At 39.1% G+C, this 14,239-nt stretch overlaps 1 protein-coding gene and 1 non-coding gene across 4 annotated transcripts in view; both read left to right on the top strand.

The window, feature by feature from the left end:
• The window catches only part of LINGO2 (leucine rich repeat and Ig domain containing 2), a 900,663-nt gene that overhangs the window by 171,037 nt on the left and 715,387 nt on the right, over positions 1 to 14,239 (top strand). The window lies entirely within an intron of this gene.
• On the top strand, positions 3,697 to 3,834 carry LOC114808509. Its single transcript, XR_003756357.1, has one exon. It is a non-coding gene; the product is annotated as a small nucleolar RNA SNORA7 (small nucleolar RNA).

The following is a 14,239-nucleotide window of genomic DNA, read 5'->3' as shown; positions in this document are numbered from 1 at the left end:
TTATTTAAAATAGTAAGTCATACAAGCCAACTTTTTAGGCCTAAATCACAGAGCAGTATATTTTTAGCTAAATGTTTAATTTAGTGTAAAATATCTTAAATAAAATCTGTGAAGCAGTAGAAGATTCTCCCAAAGAATATTAAAATCTATTGAACAAAGTAATGTATGAAATATTGCCCTCACAGGCATGGTGTTCATGAATGATTTTGAGATCTTTATATGATATTCATAGACCTGAAATGTTTTAAAAAGTGACTTACCATAAGCAAATATTTACAAATACTAAAAATGTTTGCCTTTTCTGAAAAGTTTACTCAGATAATAGAGATGATTCAATAATGATATGTCTGGCTGCATTAGAATTGAAGAAATTCTGTTGTACCCCTGGATTGCTTGCCTTCACTGTCAATCGATCAATCATATTATTGATTGCTTTCTGTGTGCAGGGCACTGTACTAAGCACTTGGGAGAGTACAACACAGTATGACACATTTCCACCCCAGAGCCTCTTACCACCTGTGGCCTCCAGTGACTTTCACTAATCCAGGTTGTTGAAATTTATTGTAATCTTGAGGTCTCCAAACTTCCACATTCCTGCAAGAAAATTTCCCAGCAACAGCGCACTGGGATTACTCAAACTGCTACCACCATCCTGTGACATACAGTTAAAGCCCCCTAGCAACAGGAATCAATCAGAGCTCCACTATCTGACTGTGTTTGGTTCTAGATCTGAAAACTGTGCCTGGAGGGACTGTTTAAATCCTAATTGCTCTCTAGGTATTGTAGTTTATGTTATGGACGAGTTATAACCAGAGCACAAGATACACAGGCTTTCCTTCTTTATATAAGGAGATGCAATTTAAAAAACTCTAAAATTAAAGAATGGCAGTTTAGGTATTTGCTAAAATAATGAATAGCAATTGGAATTGAACAACCTTATATCAGAAACAAGGTTGTACTAGTAAGCAAAACCAATCAGAAAATGCAAATTTTTCCTTAGTTCTATTCTTGAGCTAGAAGTCAGGTTTATATATATTCGCCCCACCCTCAGCCTTACAGCACTTTTACAGATGAGATAACTGAGGCACAGAGAAGTTCCACATAGGGCTCACAGCCTTAATCCCCACTTTACAGATGAGGTAACTAAGGCACAGAGAACTTTTGTGGTTTGCCCAAGGTCACCCAGAAAAGAAGTGGAAGAGTCGGATTTTAGAACCAAGGTCCTCTGAATCCCAGGACTGTCCTCTTTCCATTAGCCACACTGCTTCTGGGACAAAGTATTGTCCTATAGTACTTTGCATGTGCAGCAACGATAGTTCGATGTCTAAAACCTATTGTCCATTACTGATAAGGAATTTGCATGAAATGCTTCTAGTGTACCTCTAGAAGCTGACTGAATCTATTTTGAAAATTAATTTTAGGCAGTGATGGCTTCCTATGAGCTTTGAAGAGTCTATTAGCAAGTCAATAATATATAGAATTGCATTCTTTTCTCATAAGAAGTATTTTTTTTTTATTTTCCAATAACCAAATTTACTTCCAGTTTGAGTCAGCAGCCAAATGGGTTCACTGAATGCAAAACAGTGTACCTTAGGTTTCTCCCATATTATGTCCAAATAGCCCTAAAGTAAAATCTTTAACAATGCTGTATTTTTAAAATAACTTTCTAAAGATTTTCTGCTTCATTGATTATCCTGCTCCATGAAAATGGCCTTTGATAGTTCTCATACTTTATCATTTCTAAAACAAAATCAGAAATTCAAAAACAAGAGCTTTCGAACTTTAAGAACTGTTTGAATCTTGATTATTTGAAGAGGAACAATAATGAGTAAGAATAGAAGAATTATTTCAGTGGTAAGAACTGGCCCACTACTCTTTTTATTTCCAATTGCATATATCTTCATTGCCATCAATTCTGTGACCCTTTACATATTCAAATAGCTTGGCTTTATAATAATAGCCAGTAACATCACCGGTATTTCCTGAGGACTTAGTATGTGCATAAATAAGTGCCAATATTTTTATTTTCAGTATGAAGACAAAAAGGGGTCAAAGACTTTTGGAGGGTACTAAGTGGGCTAGAGTTTGGGAGTGATAGGCAAATTTAAAGGGCAAAAGGCATGAAAGACAGCATTTTTGACATTTTCATCCCTGATGGGAAACTTGGGTTTTTTACAGAGAGCTGGGATGAGTGAGACTGACTGTTCAGCTCAAAAAGCTATGGGGGCAATTGCATAGAATTAGCACCTACATGTTCATGTAAATGGTTATAGCCAAACTAGACTTATTCTATTGTTGCTTTTCCAGCTTGCATGAAAGGTTATTTTTTTCTTCTTGATATATGAATTGTTTTAGGTTCAAAATGCTTATATGATTAATATTTTCTAATGGTAAGTATTTCTATTTAAGTATTTCTATGTGTTAAATGCTTTGAACAAGAAAATGTGAAAAGAAATGTCCCATAACAAGAATAACAGATAATGACTTATTAGGCATGAGTTGAAGAAAAACACAGTTCCATAATGAGCTTACAAATTCAAGCTTTCAATACACACACATCATCCAGTAGAACATGGGTATTTTAATTGTTTTACAAAGCATAACAAAATGTCATTGAGAAGCAGCATGGCTTAGTGGATAGAGCACAGACTTGGGAGTCAGAAGGACCTGGGTTTTAATCCTGGCTCTGCTATGACCTTGGGCAAGTCACTGAATAATAATAATAATGTTGGTATTTGTTAAGCACTTCCTATGTGCAGAGCACTGTTGTAAGCACTGGGGTAGGTACAGGGTAATCAGGTTGTCCCACATGAGGCTCACAGTCTTAATCCCCATTTTACAGGTGAGGGAACTGCAGCACAGAGAAGTTAAATGACTTGCCCACAGTCACACAGCTGACAAGTGGCAGAGCTGGGATTTGAACGCATGGCCTCTGACTCCCAAGCCCGGGCTCTTTCCACTAAGCCATGCTGCTTCTCTATCTATGGGCTCGGTAGACCTTGGTTCTAAATCCGACTCTTCCACTTCTTTTTTGGGTGACCTTGGGCAAATCACATAACTTCTCTGTGCCTTAGTTACCTCATCTGTAAAGTGGGGATTAAGGCTGTGAGCCCTATGTGGAACAGGGACTTTGTCCTACCTGATTATCCTGGGTTGGCACATAGTACGAGTAAGTAATTAACAAATACCATTAAAAAATACCATTAAAAAACACCCTCAAAAATATTCCAGAAAGCACACACAAATCACATTCATGAAAGTTTTAATGATTAAAAGTAGAAATGATATCATGATGGAAAATAATAATCACAGTGAAAGAGTAAGAAAACATTGCTATTGTTATGAGTGAAAACAACGTAAAACATTTCAAATGACAGTAATCCAAAAAATAGAACCAATCCTGTGGCTAAATTATCACAGATGCATAATCCACAGAAAAGCAAACCATAGGTACAATCTCACATGACCCAGCCTTTCAACTCTGGTCCTGACCGTCGTTCATTCCTTAAAGATCTCTCTCTAGTTATTGTGGAATTCTCCTCCAAGATAAGACATTCATGGTCCCAATCTTAGCCCCTCAAATTTGCTCAGGTCACTTATATGCTAATTATGAAAAATAGGACTGAACAATCATGTTCTGAAACAAAAGCATCTGATCCACTATTCTTAAAAATTATCGCCAGGTCCCTCTTCTGTCCCCTCTCAGGGTCACACCTGGAGAGTTTCCAGTACTCTACCAGTCTCAGCTATTGAAGGGAGAGTCAAGGAGAGGCCTACCCATTCCATTCCTTGCTTGAGCAGTGGCTAGCGAGTGGAAGGCAATCTGCTACAAGGTAAAACTCACCCATGCTGGGCAGCAGCGACACGGGAGAGAGTCGAGGCTGGAGACTCAAGTTTACTGCGCGGAAGGTGGCAGTGGTCAACCACTTGCCTATTTTTACCAAGAAAACTCTATAGATACACTACCAGAACGATTGCAGATGGAGAGCGGGGCATTCTGGGAGAGATATGTCTGTGGTGTCGCTATGGATTAGAAATGACTTGATGCATAAGAAAAAACAAGACCCCTTTCTGTCCCAAATCATCTCATGTCCCTCTCGCATATCACGCCACTCTTCCAGCTGTACCAACCTCCAGCCCTGAATTGTATGGCTAGGTGTCAATGGGCTATTTATGGTTTCTCAGCATATTGAGCGGCTTAGTGGAAGGAGCACAGGCTTGGGAGTCAGAGGACATGAGTTCTGATCCCAGCTCTGCCACTTGTCTGCTGTGTGACCTTGGGCAAGCCACTCAACTTCTCTGTGCCTCAGTTACCTCATCTGTAAAATGGAGATTAAAACTCTGAGCCCCACGTGGGACAACCTGATTACCTTGCAACTACCCCAGTGCTTAGAATAGTGCTCGGCACATAGAAAGTGCTTAACAAATACCATAATAATAATAATAATCGCTAATATTGCTAGGCTTTTGTCCCTTTGGCCTGACATGCTAAGTCTCCTTGTCCAGCTTTATGCCAAGTAGGAATTGAGGAACCAGATTTGACATGTAGCTAATTATAAAATTTAATTAAAATAATGAAGCCTGTTTGTTGTCTACAGGCCATAAATTGACTAATATAATTTTCTGTGGAAAATTGAAGGATAGGGACCTTATTCCAAACTTGCTTGTCTTCATCATCTTTTTCATTCAATAGTATTTATTGAGCGCTTACTATATGCAGAGCACTGTACTAAGCGCTTGGGATGAACAAGTCGGCAACAGATAGAGACAGACCCTGCCGTTTGACGGGCTTACAGTCTAATCAGTCTAATCTTTTGGGAATTGAGGTTTCAGGAAGGCTGTAAGCTCCTTGATGTCAGGGATTGTGTCTGCCAACTCTATTTTGTTGAACTTTTCCAAGTGCTTAGTGTAGTGTTCTGCACACGGTAAGCTCTCAATAAATACCATTAATTTAAGGCATTCAATTAGCTCTCTCCCCCATATATATCCCTCCTCCTTTCTCACTACACCCCAGGGTGGTATGTTTCATTTCTCTCATGCCAGGCTGTTCACTGTGTCTCATTCATACCTTGGGAAAGCAGGTATAGGCCTAGGAGTCGGAGGACCTGGGTTCTCATCCTGGCTCTGCCACTTTTCTGCTGTGTGACCTTAGGCAAGTCACTTTAATTCCCTGTGCCACAGTTTCCTCATCTATAAAATGGTAATGAAGTACATTTTCTCCCTCCTACTTAAACGGTAAGTCTAATGTGAGACAGGGACTGTGTCTGCCCTGATCATTTTGTATTTACCACAGTGTTTAGGACAGTGCTTGGCACATGGTAAGCTCTTAACAAATACCACAATGATAATTACTATTATTATTGTCTTTTGTCATAGACCTCTTGCTCAGACCCTTTCGCCAGCTAGGAACCCCCTCTCCCTTCACATCTATAGACCACTGCTCTCCTTGTCTTCAGGGGCCTTCTGAAATCACATCACCTCCAGAAGACCATTCCTCATTAAAATTTTCATCACCACTTCAGATCTTGTGTACCTAAGCGCTTGGATATTCACACTTAGTACATATGAGTACGTTCTATTGCTTCCTCCCACCTGTAATTTCTTTTAGTGTCTTTTGCTCCCTCTAGATAGTGAATTCCTTGAGGACAGAGTTCTTGTCTACCCACTCTATTTTTGTCTCCCATGCATTTAGTAGGGTACTCTTACAGAATAGGACTCATTAAATACTATTGATTTATTAATGTTCCCAAGCATTCTGCATTTGAATATTACAATTTTCTGAATGTAGTGATACCTAAATTGAGCCAGTAATGAGGCAGTCACAGCAATGAAACTGAGCAAGAGAAGTGGGTGCTAAATAAAGGTAGGATGACCATTTTTGGCAGGATAATTACAGTTCAGGGACATTTGTGTTGGCTATCTAAAGGTTAGGTCAGACTGGCAGAAAAAGAAAACCTTCTATCTCGTTGTTGTCCAGCTAGGATGAGGGGAATGTGTTGGTCTCGGGGTTATACCACTGGTGACTAAAATGCCAGATCCAGCTCTGCCTGAGAGCAAATTTGACTTAAGGAGACTGCTTCAACAACATACAATAAATATATTGTTTCTTAGAATTCTTAGAAATACAAATAAAAAAACTTGTTCCATGATATTAAAGGGTGAAACAAGCATCAGCACCACTGTTAATATAGATGACAACTACTAAGCTTTTTGGAAGAAAATTAAAGGAATCTAAACTTTGTTTTCAAATCTACTTTTTCATAGAAGCCTAGACCATAAAAAAGAAATAGTAATATTAAAATGTTGGCCTACATCAATATCTCCCAGTGGTGCCCAGCAGTCAGAAGTGGGGAGTCCTGGGATATATGCAAGCATAGCTCTGGAACTTCCAGACCCTAATAATGGATGAATGAATTATAACTTATACAGGTAGTGTTCCTGGATTTCCATTTTTTATGGTATTTGTTAAGTGCATACTGTGTGTCAGGCACTGAACTAAGTGCTGGGGTAGATACAAGATAAGTGGGTTGGACACAGTTCATGTCCCTCATGGGGCTCAGAGTCTTAATCCCCATTTTACAGATGAGGTAACTGAGGCACAGAGAGTGAAGTGACTTGCCCAAGGTCACACAGCAGACAAGTGGAGAGACAGGAATAGAACCCAGCTCCTCTGATTCCCAGGCCTGTGCTCTACCCTGCTTCTCTGTTTTCATTTCCACTACAACTAATTTGCTTTGAAGAGTGCAATGCTTGTTCATCTTATGAAAGATAGCATTCCCAAGGTAAGCACTACCTACTCTGATTAGCTCAACCAATTAATTTCTTAATTGTGCCATCAGAAACTCTATTGACTTTGAAGGACATTCTGGAGCCTAGAGCCTTTTGCCTCATGTCTTCAACCTTAAAGGGTTTAAGCTATATTTAATTGCTGTTCTCAATTTTTTCTCTGGAGCAGATGGCTAGCCAGTCAAAGATTCCCTTCTTGATCATGTAGCCAAGTATTCTAATGCTTACTATTATGGTTTTTATTTTTAGTAACAAAAATAGTAATAATAATAATGATCATATTATTAAGCACTTACTATATGTCAAGCACTGTTTTAAGCACTGGTGTCGATACAAGTTAATCAAGTTGGATACAGTTCCTGTCCCACATGGGACTCACAGTGTAAGGAGGAGGGAAAACAGGAATTGAATCCACAGTTTATAGATGGGGAAACTGAGGTACAGAGAAGTGAAGTGAGTTACTTAAGTTCACAAAGCAGGCAAGTGGCACAGCTGGGATTAGAATCTAGCTCCTCTGATTCCTAGGCCTGAGCTTCTTTCCACTATGCCACAGTGCTTTTAAGTCTTTGCTATCATTAGCGTGCAAATACAAATATCAAACAAATTTGAGGTCATATAAACTCCATACACTGTCTTTTTGTAAATCCATCTTGCTAATGATTTAGATTATTACCCAGAAGGACAGGAATTAGCTAAAGTCATTTTTAGAGCCTATGGTTGGTTAGCCTATTTTTAGAGCCTATAATTATCAAATTATAATTATTGATTTGTGTTGGAAGAATTTCTGTTTTTAAATGTATGTATATTTAAATTATTATTATTGTCATTATTATTATTATATTTGTTAAGAACTTACTATAAGTCAAGCACTGTTCTAAACCCTGGGATAGATACAAATTTATCAGGTTGGACACAGTCCCTGTCCCACATGGGGCTCACAGTCTAAGTAGGAGGTAGAGCGGTTAATGAATCCCCATTTTACAGATGAGAAAACTAAAGCACAGAAAAGTGAAGTGACTTGTCTGAGGTCGCAAAACAGGTAACTGGCAGATCTGGGATTAGAACCCAAGTCTTCTGACACCCAAGCTCATGCTCTTTACACTAGGGCACACAGCTTTAATGTATTCTATAAATGTACTCTATGTTTCTCAGAATTCTTACTCGATATACACCTCTGAATCTATAATATCTTCTTTATGTTTTCCTTCTTCACTTTTGAAATGATTTATGTTACCAATCAAGAAACAAAACTCAAAATTAATTGGATGTTTGTACTTTTTTTCATTTTTAATGCCTGCTGCACTAATGAATATGCTGCAATAATAATTCATTGTGGTTTTCTATTTTGTGATCTAATTTTATCTGTCATTATATTTTTAACAATTAAAGATAATAATTTTGAAAAAATATTTTATTTTATCATGGCATGAAGTCAAAACAAAAGAGCTAGAATTAAAAACACTAAACTTGGGAGGTATATTAAACATTAAAATGTCATCATTTGACCATCCGTTTCTTATACTGGACATGTTTAGATGATATGTATTTGCAATAATAGGAAATCACACCTGCTCAACTCTTCTCTAGGCTAATATCTGTTATCCCTTTACATTTTGAAGATAGAGGATTTAAACCATAGCTGCTAGAATCTGTGAGCAGTAACACTGTGGGCACCAGATGCACAGGGTGGGCTGTTGGGAGTGTACCTAAATTGTAGTCAATTTAGGGTGACCCTGAAGGGTAGTAAAAGTCTTGAGAGCCTGAAGCCTAAAGAAAGATGAATGACATTGGTTCTCTCTGTCCCTTTCTGACAAGAATTGTAAGGTAGTCCATCCTTTCTCCCTTAGCTTGAGGGTTGTTCCTGAAGAACCTCATGTTACAGAAAACTCACATTGAAATACTCATATGTTCGAATCCCAGCTCTGCCACTTGTTGGCTGTGTGACTGTGGGCAAGTCACTTAACTTCTCTGGGCCTCAGTTCCCTCATCTGTAAAATGGGGATGAAGACTGTGAGCCCCACGTGGGACAACCTGATTCCCCTATGTCTACCCCAGCGCTTAGAACAGTGCTCGGCACATAGTAAGCGCTTAACAAATACCAACATTATTATTATTATATGTTGAATGATTCAGCACATGTGTGCATAACATTTCTTCTGACACCACCCCAGACAGATATACGTTGTGTGGAGAATGTTTCCTAAATCCTCAATAATGTATTGTGCAAAATGGGGAATGAAACACATGTTGTGCTATAACTAATCATACTAAGGCAGGGGTAAGTGGCAACATAGGGAAAATGTCAGTGGCTCCTAAATCCTAACAAGATGTACCCCAAAGTTTGGGAGGAGAGGGTTGAAGAAGGAGAAGAAATTTAGCAAGGTTGCTCATTCTGTGTATATAAACATATTTGTATGGCTATATCTCAATGATGCACAGAAATGTGGCTAATTAAAGCAAATAACTGAAATCCACAGATAATCCCAAACCTTAATTTAAGATAATGGCTTTGCAACTGCCAATGTGGATTCTTGCCTTTTTAGTCAAGAGAATGCCCTGAGGTTATAGGCATGAAATTATCCAGCTTCTGGTGCTGAGACACAAGAAGATTGTACATTGGCTTACAGCATAGTTTACCTGCAGTATAGGGATGTTCTAAAACACAGTTTTTCTGCCTCCATTTCTAGAGAAAATAGAATTATCAGATTGCATAGCAAAGTGCATGTAAATCCTGAAATGATGAAATTCTCAAGAGTGCAATGCATTATTTAGGTAGACTCCAGTATATAGAAAGTAGGTAAAGCTCATGAGTCAGACTATTTTTCCTAAGCAGTATAATTCCATGCTCCAAATTTCCCAAGAAGTAAAATTTTCTCCTTTGTAGTCGAGAGTAATCTGCAGATGCAGACACAAAATGCTGTAGCTTCTGGTGATGTGGCATAATGAGGTCACACTTTGGCCCAAGTAGCCCTATAAGAAACTTTCCCAAACCCTGTCCTTATATCTCCTTTTACAGACAAGATCAAATACACAAAGATGTATAGCAAACTCAGATAATCCCCTAAATTAGTAAAATGGTAGAAGCATGAACAGGCTAGAAATTATAATTAACTAGAAATTATAAGCTCCCCATTAAATTGCAAGCTCCTGGAAGGAAAGGATCAGGTCTTTAATCATATGCTCCTAAATGACTAGTACCATGCTCTGTATACAGTAGACACTCCAAAAATGCTTCTGTGGCTGCTAACACCCCAAATTTCTCTAGTGCTAAAGTGGGTTCCTACCATTTTAGTTAAGAGAATAATGCAAAGATGGTTTTCATAGTTGAAGATGACTCCACTGACAGTGAAGTTTACTTATGGTGTGACAAAAAGGCCAGTGTGGGACTGACAGTTCTAGTCATGCCATTTACACACAAAGATCCTTTCTTGTCATGCTGGTGTATTTGCTGTTTTGGGAATCTAGTAATGCTTTCATTTTTTGCCTCAGCCTCAAAACTGTTTTGAAGCTTTTGCTTTCAGATGAAAGTCTTCTGAAGGATCAGAAGTGCATTCTAACACTAGCATCTTGTATTCTTCAGGATAGTGGCATAGAATAAAATAAAAAGGCATGGACATCCTTTACAACCCCTCACCAGGGCACCCCTAATTTATTATTTATAGTATTTAAGTACTTACTGTGTGCAAGGCACTCTACTACCCTGTCCTTTCTGATTTTATCATCATAGACAACACCACCATCCTCCCTGTCTCCCAAGTCCATAAACTTGGCATTATCCTGGATTCATCTCTCTCATCCTACCCACATACTGAATCTGTAATGAAACCCATTGGTTTTTGCTTCACAGAAACTCTAGAATCTGCCTTTCCTCTCCATGAAAAATGCTACCATTATGATCCAAGCACTTATCATTTCCTGCCTTGACATAATAACAACAATAATAATAATAATGGTATTTGTTAAGTGCTTACTATGTGATACAAGGTCATCAGGTTGTCGCACGTGGGCTCATAGTCTTAATCCCCATTTTACAGATGAGGTAACTGAGGCACAGAGAAGTTAAGTGGCTTGCCCAAGGTCACACGGCCAACAAGCGGTGGAGCTGGGATTAGAACCCATGTCTTCTGACATCCAAACCCATGCTCTTTCCACTAAGCCACGTTGTTTCTCTGCATCAGCATCCTCTTTGGTTCCTGAATCCTCCCTCTCCCGCATTACAGTCCATACTTCACTGTGCTGCCCAAGTCATTTTTCTGAAAAGCCTTTCCGTCCATATCTCCCCACTCCTTAAAAAATCTCCAATTGTTGCCCATCCACCTGGGCATCAAACAGAACCCCCACCATCAGCTTAAGGCGCTTAATCAACTCTCTATTTCCTACCTTCTTCCCTTGCCATTCTTCCACTACAACCCAATACACACACTCCTCTCCCCTTAAGCCAGCTAACTCTCTCTACTTTGATCTCATCCATCCCACCACTGATCCTTTACCTACATCCTCTCTTGGGCCTCCCCCTTCATATCATACCACTCTTCCCACCTTCAAAAACCTCCTAAAATCTAAAATACTTTCCCAAGTGCTAAGTAGAGTGCACTGCACACAATAAGCATTAAAAAAATTGTAAAACATACCCGGGACATGGTCCCTGTCTTTTCAGGGGATCGCAATCTAAAAATAGGATGGAGAAGTGCTTGGTGAGAGTTCATGGTAGCAACAATGAATTACTATAAATACAAAGCAACCTAGAAGACATCGTAAAAGCACATCATCCAACAAGCTGACTATAAATCTACCCCATCTCTTAGAATAATGCTTGGCATATAGTAAGCACTTACCTATTATCATTACTATTATTATTAACGATAAGAATAATGATAGAAACTGAATGGACCTTCTCACATTTACATCAGGTTGTGGTCTGAAGTGATTTTGGGTGTGTGTGGTCAATTGTATTCTCTAGTGCCAGTCAAGAAGAACTTGTCTAGTGTCCTGCTCTCAATAGAGAAGAATGAGATATTACAATAATTACAGAATTCTGATTTTTCACCTTTCTGTTTAAGACGGTGAGGACGATGGCATTTTTGAGATTCTGTGCATGGAATCTTTTCAGCTTTGGCATCCCGCCACATGTTGGACATGGCCCTTATTTTGATTTGCATATCATGATGTAGTTAGTAGTAGCAGTAATAGTATTTATTAAGTACTTACTGTGTACTTGTAAGTTTCTCTAAAACTCTCATTTTCCAAGGTCATGAAATGGTACAAGGTGTTATTAATGCATTACTTGTTTTTCTACAAATAGTATTTTTGTCTCTAGTCATTTTTGTCAAAGAATTCTTAGTAATTTTGACAAGCTACGAATAGTGTCTCGATTTGCTTAGTGGTAAACACATGTCAGAGAAATGTCCATTTGCTGTTTACATTGGAGTTCGTAAATGCAGTTCCTTTGTTTCAACAGGGCTCTTGCATTGCATCTCCTTGCAGGTATTTTCATTCTCCATAAATCTAACATTGAACCTCATGGTGCTATTAGGTGTTTTTGATCCAAGGGCTCTATTTTCTGGTTCCAGATTCCCTGAGGTGAAGAAAGCTTTGTTGCCTAATTCCAAGTGACATCAACTGGAAGTCTGTCAGAGCCCTCAAACTTAGAACATTTTTCCAGGGGATCTGCTACTGCTTTCTCCAAAGCCAGTTGTGTTCACCTCCCAGGTTCCTGTTAACAGAGTATACTTTCCTGTGGAAATTGTGTGGAGGAAGGCTGAAAAAATTTAAAAATCTAAACTGCCACCAACCTCTCTGAGAGTGTGCCTTGAGGTGGCTTTCTCATGCGCTTACAGTCCAAAGCTGGCCTTGGCTGGGAAGGGATCAAATGATGTTCAGCCTAGCACTCTGCCCTGTTTGGCTACTGTAATCTATGCATCTTTCAGACCCCCACCCACCCCATTATGACACACAGTAGTCCCTTGGTATTCATGGAGATTGCAAAAGAGATGAAACTGAACAGATAGATCGCAAGGAACAGAGACTGGGGTGACCCACAGCCTCCCAGTGCAGTCACATCCTTGAGTATGGATCTAGCCAAGCATGGATAGGCAAAATATACGTAACAAGAGACTAGTGTAACTAGAGTGATGCTATTGTTTGTTCGAGGAAGCGTTCTCAGGATGCCTTTCTTTTATTCATTACATAGGTGAAAGATTCATTCATACATTCATTTATTCATATTTATTGAGCACTTACTGTGTGCAGAGCACTGTACTAAGCACTTGGAAAGTACAATTGAACAATAAAGACAGAAAATCCCTGCCCATACCAGGCTTAGTGTTATAATATAGGAGAGCATTCAGTTCATTCACCAATTAAGGGTTTACCAGTAGCAATAAAATCTCACATGACCATCAGCTTGTCAGATGTTGGATCTCGTGATTAATATGTTCCACATCTTCATTGCAGTTCATCATTTTGGGTATATACTCCCAAATGAGAGTGGCAACTAAGGTGTATTTTGAAGGCCTGATACAGGCCTGACTGTGAATCCAAACTCTCATAACTACTGCTCAGGAAAAGGAAGATCTGTTCATTCTATGTGGGCTGTTCTTTATCAAGTAGCCTAGTTTCACTTTGTTTTATGCTATGAGGAGCAGGGTTGGGTAGTGGAAAGAGCACAGACCTAGAAGTACTAGCTCAGCCAGTTGCCTCCTGGGTGAAACTTGGGCAGCTCACTTAAGTTTTCTTTGCCTCAGTTTCCTCATCTCTAAAGTGGAGATTCAATACCTATTCTCCCTTCTGCTTTGATTGCAGGTTCCATGTAGGATAGTAACTGAGTCCAAACCAATAAACTTGTATGTACCCCCCCACTTAGAACAGTGCTTGACATACATAAGTACTTAAAATATGCCATAAAGAATAATATCAACTCCATATCTGGCCAGTTCACATCCCACAAATATTCTTGTTCTGCCTGGCTGATGACTGTTCTCATCTTCACTTAGTGTCCTGGTGTTCCATGTGAGATTGTTGCTTTGTTAATATTACTTTTTCCTATACATTTTCACACTGCAAAGGTTAAACTCACAAGTCACAGTCTGTTGGTTAGCTCAATTTGGTTTGGGTGAGGAACTCTCTTTCTAGCGCCTTCTCCATTCCAAATGAGCAATGAATTTATAAATTGTATCGTTCAGATGCTTGAGGTGTTGCTGGATGGTGCTGTTGCAGCTGCAATCCTATGACAAATATCCTGTGTCCCATCTCGGTACAGGACCCTTGTTTAGAATAGGTTAGGGGATATGCCCTTGTTTTTCTAGTTGTGGGAATGAGTCGTCCTGAGCCTCCAAATATGAATGTGTACTGTATTTCAGAAAGAGTTGTATATAGGTGGTACTCAAACAATTCTGTCTCATCAAAAACCCCATCCTGGGCCAAGAATCATTTTGATATTTTCTCTCTCTTTGAA

This window comes from Ornithorhynchus anatinus, chromosome X5, assembly GCF_004115215.2.
Source record: "Ornithorhynchus anatinus isolate Pmale09 chromosome X5, mOrnAna1.pri.v4, whole genome shotgun sequence".
Lineage (NCBI taxonomy): Eukaryota > Metazoa > Chordata > Mammalia > Monotremata > Ornithorhynchidae > Ornithorhynchus > Ornithorhynchus anatinus.
The sequence above is the reverse complement of the archived record's forward strand: the minus strand, read 5'-3'. Positions and strand labels throughout refer to the sequence as shown.